Source organism: Balaenoptera borealis (genome assembly GCF_965194805.1).
Source record: "Balaenoptera borealis genome assembly, chromosome: X".
Taxonomy (NCBI): Eukaryota; Metazoa; Chordata; class Mammalia; order Artiodactyla; family Balaenopteridae; genus Balaenoptera; species Balaenoptera borealis.
Window position 1 is genome coordinate 9,437,110 of NC_138881.1, and position 15,842 is coordinate 9,452,951.

Genomic DNA, 15,842 nt, shown 5'->3' on the forward strand with positions numbered 1-15,842 from the left:
TGCTAAGTGCTTTATATACATTGTGCCATTTAATCAACAACTCTGTGAGGTTGTTATTACCACTCCTACTTTGGATGTAGGAAGCTGACTCAGTGAAGATTACAAAGATGGGAGCTGGAGGAGGCAGGACATTAGTGGTTTAGTTCAGCTTAGTGAACATTTATTGAACAACTAATATATATCAAGCAGTGTGCTAGGCACAAGAGAGAAAATGATAAAGGATGCCAAGACCCAACTATAGAGTTGCTCACTATTTAAGGAGGAAACAGACAGATAAACCTAATTGTTATGCTCTGGTGAAAGCTTAAGACAAATATATGACTGGGGTGATATGAAATTTGAATCTAAATATTTTCGATGGCAAAATTTGGGCTGTTTCTTTTTAAAATTCATTATTGATATAACCCCCCTCCCTTTCTTTCAAGGGAAATACATATGAGGAAAATGAAAAAGCCCTATTTTGTTCTTGAATAATTTTATTAGCTTTTGAAATGTAAAAGAAGTATATTTTCATGAAAAAAATCTGACAGTTCAAAAAAGTAAAGTGAAAAGTTAAAATCCACATCCATTTTTCAACAACTTTCCCATAGTATTCCCCAGAGAGAATCACTTTTCCATTTTCCCATTGTCCCACTCATTCCCTAATACTGGGAAATATCAAATAAAAAGATATGAGCCCAAGAATACCTAAATTTAATCCTTAAAATAATAAATCACTTTCTTCACAGCTTTTCTGGACAGAGTTTAAGCATCCTGACTGCCCATTGCCATGTTGGACTGAACTTGTGTTTCTGACTATGAATTATATTTCTGAATATAAATTATGTTACTGGCTGTGAATTATATTTTAATTTATATTTCACTTTGTTTTTAAACTGAAAAAGTTGTATTTTAACACATTTCTTTTTTGTTAAAAAAAATCCTACTGGTCAATTCTTGAAGTTAGTAATCTCAAATATTTATGTTGATGTTGGATTTTGAGGAAATTATTTTGAAATGTTCCTGGATTCAGTTTTTTTTTTTAAGCTGAGATTTTGTTTCTTCTATCCTGGATCTGAAAAAAATCTTACTTTCCTAAGGATGTGTTAGAAGAAGAGTGTGACAAAAAAAAGACTCATGCTCAACTACTACAGAAGTAGGTGATAGTGAGTACAAATGATAAATAACAGTCAGGAGTAACAGGGGGTTGTGATTTATGTTAGAACTGGAGGGAATCTTAGTGCTCACCCAGCACGTCCCTTCATTTTATATATAGGACTCTCCATACTGCTAATGATGAAAACTAGAAATGAATATTAATTCACAGTGAGAGGAGTTTGTGGTTTGTTTTTTGTTTTCAACCTAGAGGCTATTTTTGGTTTGCCCCTGGACATGAGTATTCTTGTGTATGTTTGGGGAATTTGCAGTAGTACAAGCTGAGTACTTAATGAGTAGAAAAGCCACTATGTTAGATCTGATTCAGGAGAATGGCTCAGTCTCACCACGCTTATTCTGATGAATTTAAATCAAGTCAGTTCAGTTCAAAGTAACTCATCAAGAATCTAGCACAAATTTTTGCCCTATATTCTAAGGCATATTCTTCATCCAATAGGAAATAGGATCCTCAACCTGAAAAATTAGAAAGCAATATCAGAGTTCAAATATGAGACACAGACAAAAGGTGCTAGAAGGTATTCATACCTTTTTACGGGCTGAAGAAGGCAGTTTTCTCATTTGTAAAATAAAGATTTTGGACTAGATTGACCCAATGGTTTTCTTTTTAAATTTTTAGTAAATTCATAGAACTGTGTAACCATCATCGTGACTTGTTTTAGAATTTTCCCATTACCCTCAGAGTTTCCCTTAAGCCCATTTCTAGTCAGTTCCCAGCCCTTTGCCCCCCACGCTCACCCCCACCTCCACCAGGCCCAGGCAAACACTGATCTGCTTTCCATAGCTATAGATTTGCCCTTCTGAGATCTCTTATGCATGGAATCATACAATATGCAGTCTTCCATATCTGGCTTTTTTTTTTTAGTATAAATTTATTTATTTATTTTTGGCTGCATTGGGTTTTCGTTGCTGCACGCGGGCTTTCTCTAGTTGCGGCGAGCAGGGGCTGCTCTTCGTTGCGGTGCGTGGGCTTCTCATTGCGGTGGCTTCTCTTGTTGCGGAGCACGGGCTCTAGGCGCATGGGCTTCAGTAGTTGTGGCACGTGGGCTCAGTAATTGTGGCTCGTGGGCTCTAGAGCGCAGGCTCAGTAGTTGTGGCACACACGCTTAGTTGCCCCCGCGGCATGTGGGATCTTCCCAGACCAGGGCTTGAGCCCATGTCCCCTGCATTGGCAGGCGGATTCTTAACCACTGCGCCACCAGGGAAGTCTCATGTCCGGCTTCTTTTATTTAGCACATTTTTTTTGAGGTTCATTCATGTTGTAGCATGTATCAGTAGTTTGTTTCTTTTTATTGCTGAGCAACATTCCATTGTATGAATAGAGCATATTGTGTTTATGGAGTCACCAGTTGATGGACATTTAGGTTATTTTCACTTTTTGACTATTGTGAATAACGCTGTTATGAACATTCACATGCAAGGCTTTGTATAGACATATGTTTTCATTTCTTTTGGGTAGACTCCTGGAAATAGAAGTGCTGGTTTATATGGTAAGTTGAATTTTTAAAGAAACTGCCAAACTATTTTACAAAGTGGCTGTACCATTTTACATCCCCACCAGCAGTATTTAAGGGTTCTCCTTTCTCCAAATGACTAATGATGTACATTCTTTTATATATTTATTATTTATTTGTGTATCATTTTTGGTGAAATGTCTATTTAAGTCTTTTACTCATTTAAAAAAATGGCTTGTCTTTTTATTATTGAGTTACAAGAGTTCTTTATGTATTCTGGTTGCAAAGAACTAAGAAATGAATTGTTAATTTTTGAACTCTTCTTATGGATTTTGCTAACAAAGGATTTGGGGAAGTACTTGACTTTAGTTTGGTATGATAACAATAGAAATTTTTGAGAATGGCTAAACTGACAACTTGGAATGAGAATTATATGCAGTTTACCTACAGTAACTTAGGTGTAAATATATACCAGAAACCCCCTCTAACAGATATACAATGAGATTCTGTTACCAACTTCTAATTCTTTATCACAAGGAAGTTAATGAAATCCCTTCGTCTGGTATGACTAAGGAGAAAGTCCTTGTCTTGGTGGCAAAACTTGTTTCTTCATTGGATATTAGCTGAAAATAAGAGTCCAGCCCACTGGGCTGAAAAATGGATGATGGGTGAGTTGGGGCTTGGGATATTCCCATTTAGCCATTTCGTGCCATCTGGGCCACACAATCACATCTTCTATCTGGAAAGTACTTATGTATCAGTAGGAGGAGGCACCAGGCTTTATCAGTAAAGTACTATGGCGAGTACACATTTTGTATGATTTCAGCCTTTTCAGATCTGGGGAGACTTGTATTTTGGCCCAGTCTGTAGTCTATCCTATAGAATATTCCATGTGTACTTTAAAAGAATACTTACTATGAAAACTCTTATAGAATTAAAGAAGTTGATTCTGAAAAGAAATATTCTGTGGAATGTATTCTGAATCAGTTTATAATACCCTTGTGTAAATGAGGCTTCTTCCTATTCTCCTAAGGTATATTTAACAGGATGAGGCATATTTATAATGCAGATTATTAAGAAACCAAATATACTTGCAGAAATCCTTAAAATGTAGCTGTCACAATATTTTTTCCTATCCCTGGTTCTAATAAACAGTTGAAGGTGTGGAAATATTATTTGTTTCTTCATCATGTTCTTCAACATTTGTGTACATAATAGAGCCTTATTAAGGCCATTCCTATGCTTGAACTGAACTATTTGACATTTAATTAAAAAAATCATTCATTTACTGCACATGGGAAGAAATACACAATTATCCAGGACATCAATTTTTATTCTCTGCAATATGAAGTTGATAATAGCTAAAAAGCAGGAAGCACAAAGCGGCAAAGTACAGCATTATGCAATGTTCTGAGGTTTGTCATGCAGTTTTAAAAAGGAATTTCAGGTTTTCACATGATCAAGTTTTGCAAAATATATTTACTTCCGCTCCTTTGAACTTGGAATGATCATTTGAGGCAGAATTTTGAGATGAGGTGAACATTTTCTAGGATAATTTTTTTTAAATAAATTTATTTTATGTATTTACTTTCGTCTGCATTGGGTCTTCATTGCTGCTCGCGGGCTCTCTCTAGTTGCGTCGAGCAGCGGCCACTCTTTTTTTTTTAAATTTTTTTAACATCTTTATTGGAGTATAATTGCTTTACAATGGTGTGTTAGTTTCTGCTTTGTAACAAAGTGAATCAGCTATACGTATACATATATCCCCATATCCCCTTCTTCTTGCATCTCCCTCCCACCCTCCCTATCCCACCCCTCTAGGTAGTCACAAAGCACCGAGCTGACCTCCCTGTGCTATGCGGCTGCTTCCCACTAGCTATCTATTTGACATTGGGTAGTGTATATATGTCCATGCCACTCTCTCACTTCGTCCCAGCTTACCCTTTCCCCTCGCGGGAGCCACTCATCACTGCGGTGAGCGGGTTTCTCATTACGGTGGCTTCTCTTGTTGCGGAGCACGGGCTCTAGGTGTGCGGGCCTCAATAGTTGTGGTGCGTGGGCTCAGTAGTTGTGTCTCGTGGGCTCTAGAGCACAGGCTCAGTAGTTGTGGTGCACGGGCTTAGTTGCTCCGCAGCATGTGGGATCTTCCCGGACCGAGGCTCAAACCCGTGTCCCCTGCATTGACAGGCAGATTCTTAACCACTGCACCACTAGGGAAGTCCCTAAGATAATTTTTAAAAAAATAAAAACCATGTTAGAACAATAGAATTCCTCCATTTTGCACATTTGAGACAGAGTCTTGAGATGAGGCAGACATTTTCTAGGATAATTTAAAAAAAAATAAAAACCATGTTAGAACAATAGAATTCCTCCATTTTGCATAAAGTAACAAAGGCTTCTTTCCAAGACTGTGAGTTTCTGCTTTTTCATGTTTTAGAGGCTAAACAGTGAAGATTGCTTTGTTATTCAGTTGATGACTATTTTAAAAATAATGTTGAGGTTCACGGTCAGGGAGGAATTACTGAAATTGTTTTTTCCATATATTTTAAGAGTTTTGCTTTTGAGGTTATCTTTTCTACCACCCTGCCTCTGTTCCTTGTTACATTAAGTGGTTTCCCGTGGTTTAGACTACTTGCTGCTGCCACTTCAAATGAAATGCTCATTTCTGATTCCTGATGTTGTTACTCTGCCTGTGTCCTTCTCCTACTTTGGGGTTATAATATCCTATTGTTGGCTGCTTGTTCCGGTCTTTATGCTTGAGAATTTGAACTGTCACTTCTATTAACTTTGGTTAACTTTTACCTTGCAAACTACCAATTATTATTGTTGACTTATATGAGTCAAATTAACAATTAAATACAACAGGGACACTTCGCAGGACAATATAAAATTAAGAACACATCTGCCAGAACACTTGCAATCTACAACGAGAGGCATATATTTTGGAAGGAATAGTTTCTCAGTTTATTGTTTCTTTTGAAGAAGGATTGCTGTGGTTCTTGACTGTCGAGTCTAAGCAAACTTATTACACATGGTTACTATCTCTTGGGTTAATCATTTTTGGAGACTGGGTCTAAGGAGAAGAACTTCTTGCTGGAGAATTGTCTATGGTATCTTGGCCTGAAGTTCAGCTTCTTCCAGGATGTATCTGGACTGTGTGGTTGAAACCATACCATGACTCAGGTGGCATTTGCAATCCTGATTCATCTCTTGCCAAGTAGCTTATTGATGCCACACAATGTCTCTTGATTATCATCAAAGTTCCTTTTGCTTAGATATACTTGGTTTTCCCAGGAAAGAGAGTTGGCCACTTAGAGCCAGTTGGCACCTGACTAGCTATTAGTAATATGTTCTTCTCCCTCTGGATGTCAGCTCCCTAAGGGCTCTGTGCCAATCACACTTTAATGATATTTGAAAGAGACGAATTGTCTTGGAGAAATGTTTCTGCCTTGGAAGCATCTTATGAGGTTCTTGAAACCTAATTATAAATGAACTCATGAAAGAGATAAAAGTTTTATAAGTCAGTTGGATTTTTCCTACACCACGTTAGGAATAGATGATTCCTTCATTGCTGCAGGTGAGGTGGGATGAGTTTTAAGGGCTTCTGTAAAGCTCAGATTCTTAGTTATTCTTGAATATGAAGATTGATTAATCTTTTACTGCTGGGGTTTTTTTTATTGAAAAATTTACAACGTTCTCTATTCACAATTAAATATCTGCTATGGGACTCTTAAGCAACTTAAAGGCATTTAATGATTTTATTTCTTTGTATTAATTGTGGATATACACTTGACCCTTGAACATGAGTTTGAACTGTGTGTGTCCACTTCTACCGGATTTTTTTTCGATAAATACGTACTACAGTGCTACACGATCTGCAGTTGGTTGATTCTGCAGATAAGGAACTGTGGAAACAGAGGGCCGACTGTAAAGTTATACATGGATTTTTGACTGTGCAGCACCCCTAACCCCCTCATTGTTCAAGGGTCTGCTGTATTTGGTACAAAGGCAAACAAGAGCCATAAGTTCCAATAGAAGGTTGACACTGATATCTGAGATAAGTGATACCTGAGAAAAAGGAGCTAGATAGGTGAAGAGGTATTATTAGGATTGTTGAAAGATAAACTGAGGCATATTAAAATTTTTAAGAGTTTATTTGAGCAAAAATCAATTGGAATGGGGCAGCATCAAACTGGAAGTGTACTCCACCAACAGGAGCTTGGGAAGAGACTTTTATAGAGAAAATGGGGAAAGCAAAGCAAAGAAAGTATTGATTGGCTACTGGTTAAAGCCTAGTTGGCTGTTTGTGATTGGTTCTCCACAGCATTTTGATTTCATAACCTTGAGGAACTTACAGGCTTAGATTTTGGTTTGCTTACCTAGGCTGCCAAGGCATTAGAGCCACCTCAGTCTAATGGCCTCTTTGTTTAATTAATTAAACTATTTCCCCCTTTTGGTCATCCTCTCATGCGGGAGATATTGACCAACAATCTGGTATTAGCACCACTCTCAGTCACCAACAGACTTAAGTTGTTCTTGTCTCATTGTGAAACTCATAGGTTATGATGTCTGAACCGTGGAAGAATTATTTTTGATGTTAATCTCATTTTTCATGAGACCATTTTCAATAAGACCATCTGAAGTACTGCTGATGGCTATGAACATGCATTTAAGACCACTGAGAGAACACAGTACACCAGGGGCTCTACAATGATGACTATTAGGAAGATAATACAAAGAGACTGAAGTATACTCCTTAACCAGGGCCCCATGAATCAAACCAATTGGTATCAAATAAATCAAAGAATGTACATGAAGGGGCATCAACCCCATTTTAGCCAAGTGGCTTGTTTGTTAATTTCCTGTATTTGCTACAATACCAGAGGTGTTGAACCGGGTACAGCAGAAGTATTTGCTGTGGTACAGACTCTTCCTTGTTCAGCCAGCAAGTAATCTGAAGCACTTCTTTTATCTAAACCACCTTAGCAAGAAAGTCTCAGGACTTGTGTTGTATAGTTATGGCCTTAGCAGCAGATGCAGCGATAGTGGTCAGAGTTAAGGAGCATTGTCTTTCCATGCGTTAACAGAGAGAAAACACAAGTAGCAAGAAGGCAAAAGGAATAAAGATTTCATATTGGGGATGAAGATCTTGATCCGTGATCTTGGGAGAGCTGTCTACCTCAAGATACCATCTGCCTCTGGGGAGGAACCTCTCTAGTCAATTTTAATTTTACATCTCCAGCTGGTGTGCAGTTCCAGGAGTCTGGAAAAGCCCTTTTTAATTGGGGGATGTGTACCCAGGTTCAATTCCCTGAAATTTGTCTGTGATCTGGGTAGTGAGAAGGACCTGGTATTGTCCCTTCCAAGGAGGTTCAAGGGCAGTCATATTCTTAGTGATTCGCAATCAGAAGAGTGGGAGAAAATTGGAAACATTAGTTTGGAGAGTTGTAGCCAGATATTTGAGGAAACTAGAAGAACTCAGGATCCAGTTCAGTTTACAGATACACAGTTCTTTCCTCTAACCTTTATTATTTCGAAGTAGTTTTAATTACATATATTTATTAAAATTCTTAACCCTTAGAATCCTTTATTCCTAGTGAAAACAAAGAAGTAATCAGTGTGGACTGTCTGTTACACTAGCATTCTGTGGATTGGCAAATTTATAAACACCTTTCACAGTTTCTAGAAGTATATTCATCCTCTTAGTAGTTTTTCAGTGTGGCACAAAACATGTTTACTGATAGAACCAAATATCTTCAGTTCCTCTGCAAAAGAAAACCAAAAGTAGATAAACCTATGTTCAGTAATTAATGTTTCAGTATTTTATCTTACTTGGAAACGATCTAGATGTTCAATGAATAGCCATCATTTAACTTATCTCATACAACTTTAAGGTTTTAAGTTACCAAAAATATTTTGGAAACTATTTTATTGACGTGTAGTTGGTTTACAATGTTGTGTTAATTTCTAGTGTATAGCAAAGTGATTCAGATATATCTATATCTATATATATCTGTGTGTGTGTGTGTGTGTGTGTGTGTGTATATATATATATATATATATATATATATATATATATATATATACTTTTTCAGATTCTTTTCCATTATAGGTTATTACAAGATATTGAGTATAGTTCCCTGTGCTATACAGTAGGACCTTTTGTTGTTTATCTATTTTATATATAGTAGTGTGTATCTGTTAATCCCAAACTCCTAATTTATCCCTCCCCTCGCTTTCCCCTTTGGTAACCATAAGTTGGTTTTCTATCTCTGTGAGTCTGTTTCTGTTTTGTAAATAAGTTCATTTGCATCATATTTTAGATTGCACATATAAGCAATATCATATGATATTTGTCCTTCTCTTTCTGAGTTACTTCACTTAGTATGATAATCTCTAGGTCCATCCATGTTGCTGCAAATGACATTATTTCATTCCTTTTTATGGCTGAGTGATATTACATTGTAAAGAAGATGTACCACATCTTCTTTATCCATTCGTCTGTCAGTGGGCACTTAGGTTGTTTCCATGTCTTGGCTACTGTAAATAGTGCTGTTATGAATATTGGGGTCCGTGTATCTTTTCAAGGTAGAGTTTTCTTTAGATATATGCCCAGGAGTGGGATTGCTGGATCATATGGTAACTCTAGTTTTTCACAGAACCTCCATACTGTTCTCCATAGTGGCTGTGGAAACTATTTTTAAGTAGACATACCATAAAGCATGATTATTGTTGACAAGTGCATTTATAAACTTTTATGTTACTTACGTCTCTTTAGTTTCATTGTTCTTAACAATTTATGTTTAGATTACTCGTGAAAATTTCATGAGACATTGAACAGCCAGCCATCATCTTAAGTTACCCTTCTTGCTGACAAATTATGTAACAGAGATTACATGAGCTTATTTGACTTTGGTTAACCTAGATAGGATAGAAGTATTCTACTTAATGCTAATAAATCTAAAGACATGCCTGTTTTAATTTAACCAGCAAACTTAAACTAGCTTTCATTTACCAAAGATTATCCTAGATCATGTGAAATTGAGAAACATTTGAGTTGGTTTCTATATTTGTGAGCATATACTTGATTTATATAAAAGTTTGTTTTTAAGCCTATTAAATATAGCTCTTTAAAAATTAATTTTGGCTATACCATCTGAAGGTAGAAAAATATCACACATCTATCACATACATACATAAACATACAGACAGACCCAGAGCTCTGATAGCTTTTGTTTAAAAAATTTAGCCATGAGATAGATACAATAACGCAAAAGTTAATAGTTTATGAAAGAATGACTGGATCAAAATTTTCTTTCTGGCAGATAGAGTATGTTAAGGTTACCTGCTCAGATGGCTAAAGCTTTTATTAATATTTGTGGAAAAAACTTGTAAGATTTTTCATTCACCTAAGTTCCACATAGCTGCTGCTGCTTCTTCTTCTTCCTCTTCTTCTTCTTCTTCTTCTTCTTCTTTCTGATAAAAATTATCTCCCTGAAGTCTGCATTTTTTTAAAATTAATTAATTAATTAATTTATGGCTGTGTTGGGTCTTCATTTCTGTGCGAGGGCTTTCTCTAGTTGCGGCAAGCGGGGGCCACTCTTCATCGCGGCGCGCGGGCCTCTCACTATCGTGGCCTCTCTTGTTGCGGAGCACAGGCTCCAGACGCGCAGGCTCAGTAATTGTGGCTCACGGGCCCAGTTGCTCTGCAGCATGTGGGATCTTCCCAGACCAGGGCTCGAACCCGCGTCCCCTGCATTGGCAGGCAGATTCTCAACCACTGTGCCACCAGGGAAGCCCTGAAGTTTGCATTTTATGAGATGGCTCTGGGTTCCTAGAGAAGACCAGGTAGAATATTTATATCTCAAAGGCACATAGAAAGGATGTAAGTTTCTCTAAGAAGGGCTTTTACTATTTAAATCAGATTTTTTAGAGTATCTGCAAGCCTTTTGGTATGAATAGGGGAGGTTTGGGGATTGGTAAAAAGGATGGGTGGGCTTTGCATTGTTCCTAGAGCCGCATTTCTGTTATTGTAAAGTCGTAGTTTGTAAGACAAGTACAGTTGGTTTCAGTTCCTCAAAGAATTGGGTTGCAATCTGAATGACATCTAGACGTTGACCCAGCCATACAACTACACTAGCCTTAATTTGCTTCTTTACATCAGGGAGAAGATCTTCGACTAAGATGGGAATCAAAAGATGTTTACATTGTAGGTTTCTAGCTCTGTGTCTTTGGGATGTTTTAGTAAACCCTTCCACCATGGCTTCAGAATGTTTTTCTTTCCCTTTAGGTGCATACTGCTTGGGCAGAAGGCCTTAAAATCGTTCCTATCAGGCTCTGAATATTAGCTTCCAATTTGGCCAACTTCTGACCATAGAGCTACTTTAGAAAAACAAACAAACAAACAAACACCTTTTTGAGTATCTTGTCAGGTTTCAGCTGGTCAAACAGTAAATATTCCCAGCATACTGAACAATCCCATGGCTACAAGAGGGATTCTCAGAGAGGGTGCAAAAAATCCTACCCTCTCGAGATGCAGAGCCACTCCCAAAAATAACCAAAGGAAAAACTTACTTCCTCTGGCAGCTGGCAACAGTGGGTATTTCTGTCTGGCTATATGTTTGAGGTCCCCAACCTGACAGTTGCCCAGGCAAGTTCTCAGGGCACAAAATGAGACAAACAAGAAGGCAGTAGCTCTCCCTGGGAGGGAAAGGATCGATAACCAATGTGTTTTCCAGCCAATGTGAATTTGGAAAGGAAGGGACAACGTGAAATTTTCCCTTCCTCTCTCCACCAGGCTCCACAGGTTTTGGAGAGCTGACCTTGGTAAGAATTCTTACCCTTTTGCCAGGCTTCTGCCAGTTTTCCCAGGATGCCGTCTGCAGGATTCGGAGTGAGTGGGGTGTTCCGGTGGGTCCCATCCTGGTCACTAGAAACTGTAGAGGAGGAAAAATAACTTTCCCTCTGCCCTTCATAGTGCGTGCCTGGCTGAGACCCCTTTTCTCTAGGGCACCTCGTAAGGGGATGAGGTTATCGCAGGTGGTTACAAGTTCTCCACTGTAATTCAAGACTCTCTTTGGTGAGGTTAACCTTAAAACAAAATTTTATTCACCTGAGGCCTCATACTGGACCCAGTCCGGTTTCCCAGTGTGTCCTGGACCAGGTCCAGTTTCTAAGCTGGACCCAGTCTGTCCCCAGACCCATTTCGGTTTCTAAGTCGGAACCACTTTGTTCTGCACCGGGTCCAGTTTCAAAGTCGGACCCAGTTTGTCAACGGACCTCGTCCATTTTCTAAGTCGTCCTGGTCCTCGTCCCGTTTGTGAGTTGGACACAGTTCGTGCCCGGAACCGGTTCGGTTTCCAAGTCGGAAAAAGTCCAATTCTGGCCAGTTTCTGGACTCAGTCCGGAAAAAGAAACGCTCAAAGTCTGAAAGCTCATAACGCAAAAGCCGGAGCTGGGACCCAGACTCCGAGAGGGCCTCGCCCACCTCGAGAGGCAGCGAGCAGGCAGCCGGTCAAGGGGCTTCCCAGGTACCTCTGCTTGTTTGCTCAGTGCTCCTGGGGGCTCTCAGAGGGCTCCTCTGGTTCCCTGTTCCGGCACCAGAACTGTTAAAGCATAAACTGAGGCATATTAAAAATTCTTAGAGTTCTTCTGAGCAAAAGTCAGTTTGAAGCGGGCAGCGCCAAACCGGAAGTGGTTAGGGGTGCTCCACTGACAGGAGCCGGGGGAAAGACATACAGAAAACATCCAAAAGCAGTCAGTAAATTATTAATTGGCTGTGGCTTCAAGCCTACTTGGCTGTTTGTGATTGGTCATTCTTAGCATTTTGATTTCATAACCTTGAGGCGTTTACAAGCTTAGATTTCAGTTTGCTTACGTGGGCTTCTACGGCATTATGGCCACCTCCGTCTAATGGCCTTGTTTAATTAATTTAACAGGATCCTATATTTAAACCTCTCACAAAATAGTCATTTACTGGGTCAACTTCCTATGTCAGCTAATTTTACTGAGTGGATTTCTCTATAACTGTAGCTGTCCTTTCCCAGGTCTTTGGGGTTTTTTGCCTCAAATGTTAGAATCAATATTACTTTAGGTTTAATAGTTTCTATCTTATAAAATTTTTTAAAAATCAGCACAAACGTGAAAATAAGAAGGCAAGGAATAAAGAAGGTCTTTTAGGCCTGGGTTGATAGGTACACACCAGGCCGGAATTGGTCATTCATTCATTCATTCATTCAATTTACTATTTGCATAATATTACAGGAATACAAATTTGAAATATGTGCAGTCCTTCCAGAGGTTTGCTATGGCGATAAAACTTCTAACAACTAAAGCCATTGGTAGTGCTTAATACCCTAAATGCTGATGTCTAAGTAGGGGAAGTCCCATGAATGTTCCTAGATGGGAGAGAGAACCTGTCTACTGGGGTTGGCTTGAGCAGGTGAGGTGGGAGCAAGAATGTTGAGGATAGTCTTAGCACTTGATTGGCCTTTCATATGAACCTTATAGAGTGGGTAGGGTCTTGAAAAGAGGGTTTGAGATGGAGAAAGTATTAGAGGGAGGAAAAAGCATGAGGGAAAGCATCTTGGTCAGCTGTGGGGCTCATATGCAGATGAAGGTGGTACTTAGATTACTGTAAAGGTGTCAGAAATGAAGTGCTAGAAATTGTTTGCACATGGGTTAGGTAGAGAGCAGGGAAAAGTTGGATGTGAGGCTCAAGATTTATTGTATAAGTACAAACTTTTTAATTTCTGTGTAGGAGTGGTGCATTAGCCCTCAGAATGTGCCTCATAGACCTTCCTACGCTGTGCAACAGCTGTCCCAGGGCCCCACCGCCTACGGTGCAGAATCCACTGTGGATCTTGCTTCTCAGGGGCTGCTCCCCAACAGTGACTGAGCAGGCTGGGGATACTAAGGCATGCTGTTCCAGGAGACACAAACTCCTTTGTCAGTTGACCTTGGCTCAAGAACTCCCAGACAGCTTTGCTGAACCTTCCTTAGACATTAAGGGAGTCTGGGATGCTTCCACCCATGAGAAGGTGGGTGTGTCAGCTCTCTTAGCCTTGCCTGGCTCCATCCGTATTTCTCTTTGCACAAGCATTTTCACTAATAAAATCTTTGTACATTTAATCTCATCTTGACTTAGGACCAGGACTAACTCAAAGTGTTTAAGGGTGGCAACCTGGTTGGAGGTGTATGGCTTGGGAGATTGTCTTGAAGAGGTGTTTGTATGGCGAGCACATTGCTTTTGTTTCGATTTCATGGGTATCTGAGGAGACTTCGGTGGAACTGGTGAAGATTATGGAGGTCTTTAGCACCCCCTAGGCTACCCTGGGTGTTGGTAGTGGGGAGTCACGAAGTTTTTGACTTGTTACAAGAATGATGATACAGATTATTTCATATTTCAGTCATATACTATGACTAAAATTGTATATATTATATAATGACTAAAAACATTATTTGAACTCTAGTTAATTCAATGTAAACTCAAAATAATGAATAATAATAATTTGGGCCTCTAGTTCTGTGCTTCTGACTCAGAACTGCTGTCTTAAGTCTCTGACAAAGACAGCTTAAAAATTCTTTTCTCCACTAATTTTTTTCCCTCAGTATCCTTTTAATACATTTTATCAGGATTTATGACATGGCCATACAATTTCTTAATTTATAGTGCTCCTTCTTTGTATAATTTGTGAAAGAACTCTTATGACACCCAGAAATTACTTTAACTCAGTTTAATATTAATAATACCAATATTAATAAAGACATATGTTAAAGCATGCACCTGTTCCTCAGCTTTGTGTTATGCTTTGTCTTGCATTGAAATAATTCTGTGTTTAGGAACTTGCCGTTGGTGGCCTTGGATATCACGGTACTGTCACAACTTTAGGCTGTGACTTTGCTGCAGGTGCTATTAATGGGAGGAGACAATAGTCTGCCAGGCAGAAGCAGAGGAGGGAAAACTGGATTCCCACACATGCTGCGGCCTTGGCCACTCGCACACGTTATATGCATCTGTGAAAATAACTTATACCGGGACTACATGCAACAAATAAAGTAAGACTGCTCAGAAAGTTAACAAGAGTGAAGGGATGAGGCAGCAAGAGGAGGCTGGGTGCTGACTGAGGGCACTTGAAGGGCATTGCATTGGCAGCACTAAAGGGACGGCCAGGCACACTGGGGGGCAAGGACAGAGGAAGCCACCTAGAGGATCTAGCGCTCGTGAGAGTAAGCCAAGACTTTGAACAGAGTAAGTAGAAGGGAAGGAGGAAATGGCCAGTGGTTTTGATTTGCCTGCACATTTGGAGAATAGAAGCGTTTAGCATCCTTTGTGGAAAGCACGCGCTTCCGTCTGAGTGACTGAGGGGTTATTTAGCAAATGCAAAACCATTCAGGCCTCCTGTCTTTACATGTAAAACTGTCCTGTCATTGTTTTATTGCTCTGGGAATATTCTAGAAAATTGGTGCCTCATTTATCCATGAAGACGTCCATTCATCTGCTAAGCCCCTGAGCACAAAGATGCATTCCAAAATTGGAAGGGGTTTAATGGATACTTTGCATTGACCTTACTGTTCTTTGATTTTGTTGGCAATATTGACTTCTGCTTATAGTAAAATGGATTTTTCTCTAGTAAATGTTTGTTCTTGTGCAGAAAAATGTGAAAGACACCTTATAATTCATTGTTCTCAGTAGTTTCATAAAGTTAGTCATTATTTAAATTGACGGTGGTAGAGGTAGAAAAGTCTAAAGAACATCCATCTGTGACGTTCCCAGAAGTATTCTTGCCAATGAGTAAAACTGAGTGAAATCACACTGTTCTTTAAAAATGCATAACGCGTTTTGTGCAAGGAAGATAGTCAAAACGAGATATCATTTGTCTCATAGGTGGATGGAAACGAAACCAAGAGAAGAAAATAAGTGACTTAGTAACCTAACTTTACCCAGAGAGTGGAAAATAAAATGCAAGATTTCAAACCCTGCCCTTCCATTTCATCTTCATCTTTGAAAAATACAGGTGAGTGTTTATTAATCATTTTCAAAGTTGACCTAGTGGCTATGGAAACAGAAAGTGGCCAAGACAGCAGTGCTGATCTGACGCAAGATTGTTTTCTTCTTCTTGCAAACTTCATTAGGATGGTATTGTTTTCTTATTCATGAACGTGAAAATGTGACTTGATTTTTTTTTTCTCTCGACAACAAAGAAGAATGGCGAGGGTGTGGGGAGGTGGGCTGGG

At 39.1% G+C, this 15,842-nt stretch overlaps 1 protein-coding gene across 3 annotated transcripts in view; it reads left to right on the forward strand.

Moving 5' to 3' along the window:
• Positions 1–15,842, forward strand: part of MSL3 (MSL complex subunit 3) — a 201,474-nt gene that overhangs the window by 77,856 nt on the left and 107,776 nt on the right. For all 3 annotated transcript variants that reach the window (XR_014239258.1, XR_014239259.1, XR_014239260.1), the window contains exon 14: positions 15,493–15,622. The gene's annotated coding sequence lies outside the window, so the exon portion shown is untranslated. The remainder of the gene's footprint in view (positions 1–15,492; positions 15,623–15,842) is intronic.